The sequence below is a fragment of the Micromys minutus genome (assembly GCF_963924665.1).
Source record: "Micromys minutus genome assembly, chromosome: 21".
NCBI classification, from domain to species: Eukaryota; Metazoa; Chordata; class Mammalia; order Rodentia; family Muridae; genus Micromys; species Micromys minutus.
The window spans coordinates 50571236-50579964 of NC_137956.1; the positions used below are offsets into that span (position 1 = coordinate 50571236).

At 45.7% G+C, this 8729-nt stretch overlaps 1 long non-coding RNA gene across 1 annotated transcript; it reads left to right on the forward strand.

The window, feature by feature from the left end:
• Nucleotides 1-2537: 2537 nt before the first annotated feature.
• On the forward strand, nucleotides 2538-6210 carry LOC308434124. The gene is made up of 4 exons (XR_013975466.1): nucleotides 2538-2581; nucleotides 3980-4067; nucleotides 5179-5305; nucleotides 6020-6210. It is a non-coding gene; the product is annotated as an uncharacterized lncRNA (long non-coding RNA).
• The last annotated feature ends 2519 nt before the right edge of the window (nucleotides 6211-8729 follow it).

Below are 8729 nucleotides of genomic sequence, written 5' to 3' on the forward strand. Positions count from 1 at the left end.
CATGTCAGGTGTCCACAATCATCTGTCTCCAGTGCTGTCTTCTAGCCTCAAAGCTGAGGCTCTGAAGGCACATCCATATATGTGCCCACACATGGGCACAAATAAATATGCTTTTGGGAGACAGGACACATAATAGGAAAATAAAGAGAACAAAATAAATAAAAGGGCAGCCGGCCAGGGTAGCCATCACCCCAGGTTGAACCACTGTCTTTATGAGATGGAATGCTGACAGGGTTTGGATGCTCTGCATGGGGGGCTGCTCCAGGGTGAAGCTGGGCACCCAGATGCCATCACAGGTTCCACAAGCCACCCTCTCTGTCCCCTACCTAGGCAATTCACTCCGCCCGCTCTAGCTGCTTCTGTCCCAGGTGGTCCACGGCCGTCCCAGCGTGCTGTTTTCCCTCACTCTCCCTTGCCAGGCTGTTGCCACGCCTTGCACACACACATCCCAACTCCGTGGCAGGCTTTGTGTATCCCGCTGCTACATCCTCTTTGAACTCAATTCAGTTGCTGCATCAAAGAACGCACCAAAATACTCTGACCCAATTGGTACAATATAATTTGCCCACTTAGATAAGTCCAATGATTCTGTACAATTCCACCCTCTATAAAATATTCATAGCAACCTTATCCATATACAGACGCACCAAGAGAAACATCCACATCTGCTTCCATGTTGCCTCCTCTTGAATCTCCCCCTTCTCCTCCTTCTCCTCTCTCCTTTCTAGACTTTTCCCCCACCTACCCTTCCTTCTCTAGACCCACTTTGTTGTATAATGACATCATTCTACAAGTCACACTCCTGCTGGAGGAAGGAATGGGTACCCTCTTTCTCAGTCGTAAGAAGGTCCAGGGCTCTGTAATTTCTAAGAATGGCACTTGCAGAGGTACTCTCTGGTTCTGGATGGCTGTGATAATGTCAGCTATTCCTTTGGGGATTTCAGAAACAGTCTTGGAAAGCTTTTGGAGATAAGAATTGAGGAAATTCCAGGAAATTGAGGAAATACCTGTACCAAGGTATAATAAGATCACTTAGTTCACCCTTGTACACCAGCCCTCAACGTTTCTTGGAAAGCATTCATACTTTCTAAATGAACCCAGCCACATTCAGACCATCCGCAACCTCTGATTCCTCCTATAGGTCCCTGTGTTTCTGCCAAGATGGAAGGGTACCCTGTGAGTTGGAAGCCCAGGAACCATACAGCTCTGAGGGGGCGGGGAAGGTATCCCAATGGAAGGGAATACTGAGATAGAGGAGCCCAGGAACCACACAGCTCTGAGAGGAAGCCTCTGCTGAAGAGGCGTTGTAGCTCCCAGGGGAAAGTATCCCCAGCTGAGCTCAGTAGCCTCAGTCCTACTCCACGTTCTCACTCCTTCCCATCTCTTCGTTACTTCTTGGCTTTTTCTGATGAGAGTCACCACAGGTAGAAAATCTCATGAAAGAGATTTGGAGGTCCCAGGGAGAGGAGGGAGGAATCTAGACACGGATGCCCTCTACTCCCTGAAGCAGACTGCAGGGAATTGGACAAAGGTCAGGGCTTATATAGGATTTCTTAGGAGATGGAGCGTTTCAGGGCAGAGCTTGGTTAGGATTGGTGAGATTCCAAGTCCTGAGCTTGGGGAGTGCAGGGATTAGTGTAGTGGTTTTTCCTGCTTAGGGATTTTTTTTTTTTTCCTGTTTAGCAATTGGTGGCTTTTTTTTTTTTTTTTTTTTTTTTTTTCCACCTCCTTTCCCCTGCATTGGGCCCATGGTTAGGATGGGAAGTCCTTCCCAGATTCAGGTGGCTTTGGCTCTTGGAGCTGCTGGGGAGGCTGGAGAGGAGGTGATGCTTCCTGTGAAACAGCTCTTCAGAGACAGCTCCCGGGGAGGCAGGGAAGGGGATGGGTCATGGTGGGTAGCTCCTGTAAAAGCTGAGGACCAAGGAGGCCATCTTACTGGCTATAGGCTCGGGCAGGAAGGAGGGGCTGGCTGCCCCTTTGATGCGTTTTGCCGAGTGCTACTTACGGACTACACAGCTCCATCCGGACAGCTCCTGCTGAGGCGGGAAAGGAAATGTGCCACCTGTGTGCTGTTGCCGCCATTTTAACACAAGGCACCGTTTTTTGACAGCTCCTGTGGGGCATCTTGTAGGATGGGGCAGGAAGGAGGGGCAGGCCAGCTTTGAGGAGCTGCTTAGGAACTTAAGTCCCGGATGGAGAAAAGCAGCCTTGTACGGGTGAGCCAAGCAGGGCAGGGAAATGGTTAGGAGCAAGAGGGAGTCGGCCCTCCTGCTCCTATCACTTGGGCGCGTCTGTGCCCAGTGCAATAAACGACTTCTCTTCTTGCTCCTGCCTCCTCTCTGAGGAGGTCGCTTTGTCAAGAAACCTGACCCAGGTTCCCCAACTCTCGCCAGAGCACACACCCCTGCCTAAGGCTTGCCTCGGCCGAAGGACAGCACAGTCAAGATTTATGGGGGTCCTCCAAGATGCCTAGCGAGACTCACAGGGGGGTTGGCCGGTCGGTGTGATGACGTATTTCCGGCCAGCGACCTTTAAATCCCGGGGGCGTGGCTGGGGAGAGGCCATTTGAATCCCTCAGTAGGTGAGTGTGAGGTGGACCTGGGGGAGGGAAGGTGGTCCTTGCAGGGCCTGGGCTAGGCTGCCTGGGTGCTGGAGAGAGGGGCGCTGAGGGCTCGACGCCGGGGCGGGAAGATGGGCTGAGGGCTCGACGCCGGGGCGGGAAGAGCCCGCTGGGGGCCTAGACTGTGCAGGAAAATAGCACGGTGGGCCTTAAGGAGCAGGCCGACCTGAAGCGCAGGACCAAGCCAGTGGAGAAAGCCAGGGGAGAACATGGCGTTTCCTTTTGTCAGGCTATCTTCCATTACTTCCCTAGTGCTGCTCATCAGTCTTTGGACAACTTTCTTCCCTTTACTCAGTCCGTGGTAAATAATTTGCCTATTGTGAGCTACATCCAACTGAAATGTAGAGCAGCCAAAACATTGAGAGTCTTGTAATGTTCAAGTTCCACCACCAAGATGGGAATGCACAGTTCTTGTGTAGAGCCCTGAAATTTAAGTTAGAGTGTATTAATGTTAATTCCCAAACTGGTGTTTTTAATAAAGCACCTAATGTGCGCTGGGTATAACAGGTTTCAATGTTTATATGCAAAATGTCTTGACTTAGCTCCTTGTACCCTCCATTATTGTCTTCATATTTTTATGTGTTAGATTTCTGCCACAGGCAGGTTCACATCTTAGGTATTAATCTTCAAGCATGAATCTTGCCCACCCACTCCTTTGAACAACAGCAGGCTTATTTTCTAATCATTAAAGGATGCGCTTACCCAGAGCAGAAATTATAATTAAGAAACAAAACTGCTTTGCTTCCCTATACTAGAATATTTGAAATCATGTTGAGAAACTTCATGGATTTCTTTAACATGATAGTGTTTTCCTTCTCACTGCTTGCTGTTATAAAATTAAATATATCACAGGCAATCTATATTAAGAAAATGTAAAAATATTCCTAATAAACCACCTTTAAATTGTTTGACTTGCATTACTAGAAAGATAGTAGATATTTTCAAGTACCATAGGGATAGTCTAATTCTTAGGTCTGTCAGTATTCAGTGGATTTTATGTATACACTCATTCCTCTTGTATCTGAGCTCTACGGATCTTACCTGTAGAATGCCAGTTCCACGGTTCATAGCGTCCTACTCACTGTTTCCCCTTCCTCATCATCCATCCTTGGTGTTGTCTCTGGATCACTGAAATTATAGTTTTAACAGTACAGATGATCATCACACACTTCCTGGATGGTCCTGTTCTCCCACTGTGCATCCTCCATTGTGCCTGCTGTCTCACTTTTGCTCAGACTAGGATTGCTAACAATAAGGAAGTAACTGATGAATAATACTTCATAGGACCTTCAAAACAGGTTGTATGCTAGAGAAGACAAGTAGAGTTATTATCAACCAATATTTTCTGCTTACCTTCAGGTTCTGAAGTTTTTTTTTAAAGCCTGTATTTGGTACAGAACTGAAAGATTTGATGATGGAAGATATTTCCATAAAAGCAGAGCCTCAGGTGAGCTGGATTGTGTTTGTTTCTGTACACATCTGTGTGTGTGTGAGTTTTCAATGCTATATATGTACATGTATACAGATATGCACATATGTATGTATATATAAACATATTCATACAAGCATGTGTCTATATGTGCATTTACATTAATATATTCTTTACTTTAGAATTATCTCACTGACACACGTTTTAACTGCATAACTCACTTTTTTGAAATTCATATGACTGTCACTTATATTAACACTTTAAAATGTTCTACTTTGTGCCCTTTCCAAAGCAACGGGGATTGCTCCTCTCTCATTACTGGGGGTGCAGATATCTGCTCCCATACCCAGCTTCTATGTGGGTGATAGGGCTCGAAATTCATGTGTTCGTGCTTGTGAAACCATTGCTTTACTCACGGGACCATTTTTCCAGCCAGTGATATCTTCCCAACACCTCCCTGAACTGGGCATTGAGTGAAGGGCTTTGTGATACTAGATGTGCTGTACAATTTTATGTCAACTCAACACAAACTAAAGTCATTTGAGAGGAAGGAACCTCAGTTAAGAAAATGCCTCCAAAGCCTACACTGATTTTCTTAATTAGTGATTAATGAGCGTCAAGTCCATTGTAGGTGATGCTATCCCTGGGCTGGTGGTCTTGTGTTCTACAAGAAAGCAGGCTGAGAAAACCAGGGGAAAAAAGCCAGCAAGCAGAACCCCCTCCAAGGCTTCTGCATCAGCTCCTGCCTTCAGGTTCCTTCCCTGTTTGAGTTCCTGTTCTGGCTTCTTTCAGTGATGGACTACAATGTGGAAATGTAAGCCAAATAAATCCTTTCCCCCACAGCTCGGTTTTGCTCATGGTATTTCATCATAGCAATACTAATTCTGACTCAGACGCCAGGCAAGCACTCTACCATTTATATACTACTCCACTGCAATCTTGTCTGTTGGACATAGGCACTCATTATCATGGGATTTCGTGTGTGCATGTATGTGAATGAAATTGCTAGATGATGAGGAATGCATCTGGTTCAAGTCATCCAATCTGTACTTGTTATACTTGGATCAGCCATACACAGTTGCTTCCCATGGTTGCCTGATGTCTGGAGAGCTGTTACCTGTCATTTCAGGAAGCAGTGATGTTTGAAGATGTAGCTGCGTACTTCACGGAGCAGGAGCTGGTCAGCTTGACACATGATCAGAAGGTTCTGTACAAGAAAGCAGTGCTGGAGAACTTTGCACATGTGGCTTTTCTGGGTAAGGTTTCTGTGCAGTAGATCTCTGCTTGGGTCCTCAGACTGAAGGGCTTGCTTGCAGTTATCAGGCAGCTCCAAATGTAAATGCTTTGACTCACTTTGTGACCGATTGCTTCATGTAAACTGTAACAGGAAGCACCTTTCTTCAGTTTTTTTAAAGACCTTGCAGAGATATATGTTAGGCAAGTGCTGAATGACTGAGTTACATCCTTAACTGTGCTCCTATTTAAATTATCTTTCACCTTTTAAGAAAAGGTTTTTAAACATATTTGATCCTTCATAATGTTTCATTATGACATTTTCATATGTGAATAAATGTCCCATTACCCCTCACACGACCCTACTAACCATCCTCCTTCCTTTCCATAACTTGTCCCTGTCGCTTTCATGTCTAAACTTTTTGTGTACCTTAATGAATTGGATGTGAGTTACTTACAAGGTCTTCAGTGTTTTGTATATTAAAATGCTTTTATTTAGATGGGTATGTAGAATAATATTGACATATTTCACTGGTTATATATGTTCAGTCACACATTGTGCTCTCCCAGCTTTGCACAGTTACATTTGTGTGTTCTGTACAGTGTTATCTTGTACAGTAACACATAAACAAGGAAATGATTTTTGCCTTTTGTGATAACATTAAAATTTTAAAATCACTTTTATATTGAAATATGCTAAGGTGTCTTACAGATGCTGTGATTTCCCTCCTTTTTAGGGTACATTGCAGAACTGAGGAAGTATGTTCATCTGGCTGGAGCAGACACATCCAGGGTAAAGGCATTCCTCTAGCCCAGGTGTCCCAGGAGGCGGAGCTGTGCCACTGCTGTCAAGTGCAGCCCTTTCTGTAGCCACACATATTTCTGTAGACATAATGCTTGGTAGCTCATTAAAGTTGTTCTTTATCATGTGCAATGCAGGCATTCGAGTCCTTTTCAAACAGCTTGATGAAGGTAGAGTTCACAAACCATACAGTTTACAGTGAAATAAGAAGACCTCACTCAGCAGATGAAGACAGATTATGAGGGGCTAGAAATGGGCTTTGCGGTTTAGGCAGTGATCTACAGAATGTGATGTCTAGCCCATTTGAAGTTTGGACTGGAGTCCAGAGAAAAGGTTTGTTGACCAGATGGTATAAATATTGATTGACACTGAATTCCACATATTGATCTTAAGACTTTGGGCTTAAGATTTTGCAGAGGAGAACTCACAGAACTTAAGATAGCTCTGAGATACCATGGCTTATGAACAGAGCTAGGCTTGACTGATAAGTAAAAGGCTGTAGCAAAAAATTCTGGGCTAGGGTTGTAAGGAAAGGATGACGGGGCACCAATGAAAGGAAAAGTCACGGGGCACCAATGTTGTAAAAAGATGACGTCCCGGGTTTCAGCACCAATTTTAGGGGAAGGATGAAGAGAGTGGGGAGCAGATGGCTCATGAGGTGCGGCGAGGCCTGGGGGCAAGGGAGATGCCTCTGAGGGGCCCATGTTGAGAATCCCTTCCCTGAGGGACCAGCCACACGACGGTATAGTACAGAATAGAGTTTATTCAGGTCATGGGAGAGTTAAGAGGGTGGTAGAGGCAGAGAGAGAGAGAGGAAGAGGCCGGCCATGAGCACGTGGAGAGGGGGGGAAGGGAAAGGGAAGAGGAGGGGTAGGAGTGGGAGAGCAAGGCTGCAAGAGCACAAGAGCAAGAGAGAGAGGAGGGGTCAAGCAGCTCCTTTTATAGTGTGAGGTCACTGGGGCAGAGCATAACTGGCTACTGCTGGGTAATTGAGGGGTGGGGTATACCTGGCTGTTGCTAGGTAACTGAGGGGTGGGGTTTACAGAATCCCAACAAGGGTCTTTAGTAAAGTGCTGCTCTTCAGACGCCCCTGTCTGAGTAAGTGCTGGCTGCTTGCCAATCACAGTGTCATGTCTTCAGGTCCATCTGGACTCCTCTCCAGTTGTGACATAGAGATAGGAAAGGTATACCTCATTCCCAGCTTACTTGGTAGGTTGAGGCAGGAAGATAACTTGAACTGTCCCTGTAGAGAGGTTTGTGGCCATCAGTCATATAGGAGCAGCACCCCAAACTCTCAGACCAAACCAATAGGAAGCACCTACTGTTAGACCCTGACCAACCCCAAAACTGCATATAAGGATTCTATCCAAAAGGAATAAAGTGTGTGAGAATTACTCCCATCATCTGAGAGCTTCTGTCGTAAGAGTTGTAACACTGCCATGGTGGTGGCAATCCCTTTCCTTGCTCGAAGTCTCTCTCCTTTGCCTGAAACTGTTGCGCCTGGCTGGGCCAGAGCCGTAGGAGGCCTCCAGTACACAGTTCCACATTGAGGATAACTTTATTTAGCTTAAATAAAGTTAAGTATTGGAGAAACTTGTGAATGAATCTTTATAAACACATTTTGAGATATATCAGTATTAAGTTTCTGGACAAAATACCATTGCATGAAGTACCAGTGTCACTGCCCCACACAGCAGACTGGAAACAGGCACTTCAGAAGTATAATTTAAAAATGTGCAAACCACAAGACTGCTTTTACTTCAGAACTCGGATTGTTAAGACTCGGCCATTGACTTGTGGATAGTTTATCTTGTGGGGTTTTCAAAATCCAAGCTGTAACAGTACCTCCTGCATTTGATGCCCCGGATAGCAGCCATGTGCCAGAGACAAGGACTGTGGAGACAAGATGCCCTCTGAACTGCCTCATGGGGCGGTACTTGTGCAGTTAGTTCCTGTAAGATGCCCAGTGGAACGGTTGTGGATGCAGTCTGGCTGTAAATGTAAGAGCTCTAAGGACTGGATTAGATCTCGATAAAGAGTTTAGACTGTGGGGTCATTTCTTCTTATTGTCTGGAACTGAATCTGTCTCTACCCCTATGAGACCAGAAGCTAGGAGACTCACAGTAAATCAAAGCCCAGAATGTTTGTGTGAAAAGTCAGCCACAGGAGGGCACCATTCCCTTCCAAGCTTTGTTTAAAAGCATTTCTTGAACTTTTCTAGGAACAGCCTGGATGGATCCAGCCAACCCGGGAGCTCAGTGACCTTGTCTAGTGAGAGAGATTCAGAGTCTGAAACGGCATTGGGACTGCTGAAGCTGGAATTGCAGTCAGCTGGGATGTGGGTGCTGGTACTTGAAAACTACTCCGGTCCTCCTAAGAGCAGAGAATGCCCTTAATAATGGAACAGCCGCTTCAACTCACCTGTTCCAGTTGTTAGAACAGGGGCTTCAGACTTACTCTTTAGTAGATAACGGTGAAGCCAGGTTATCTTGAGATCACCACTAAGACTATTAGAATAAAACATAAAAACAGCACAATCAGGGTGGTGAGGTGGCTCAGCAGGTAAGCAGTTGGTGCCAAGCCAGATGACTTGAGTTGCTTACATGGGATTCACATGGTGGAAGGAAAGAGCAGACTCCAGCATA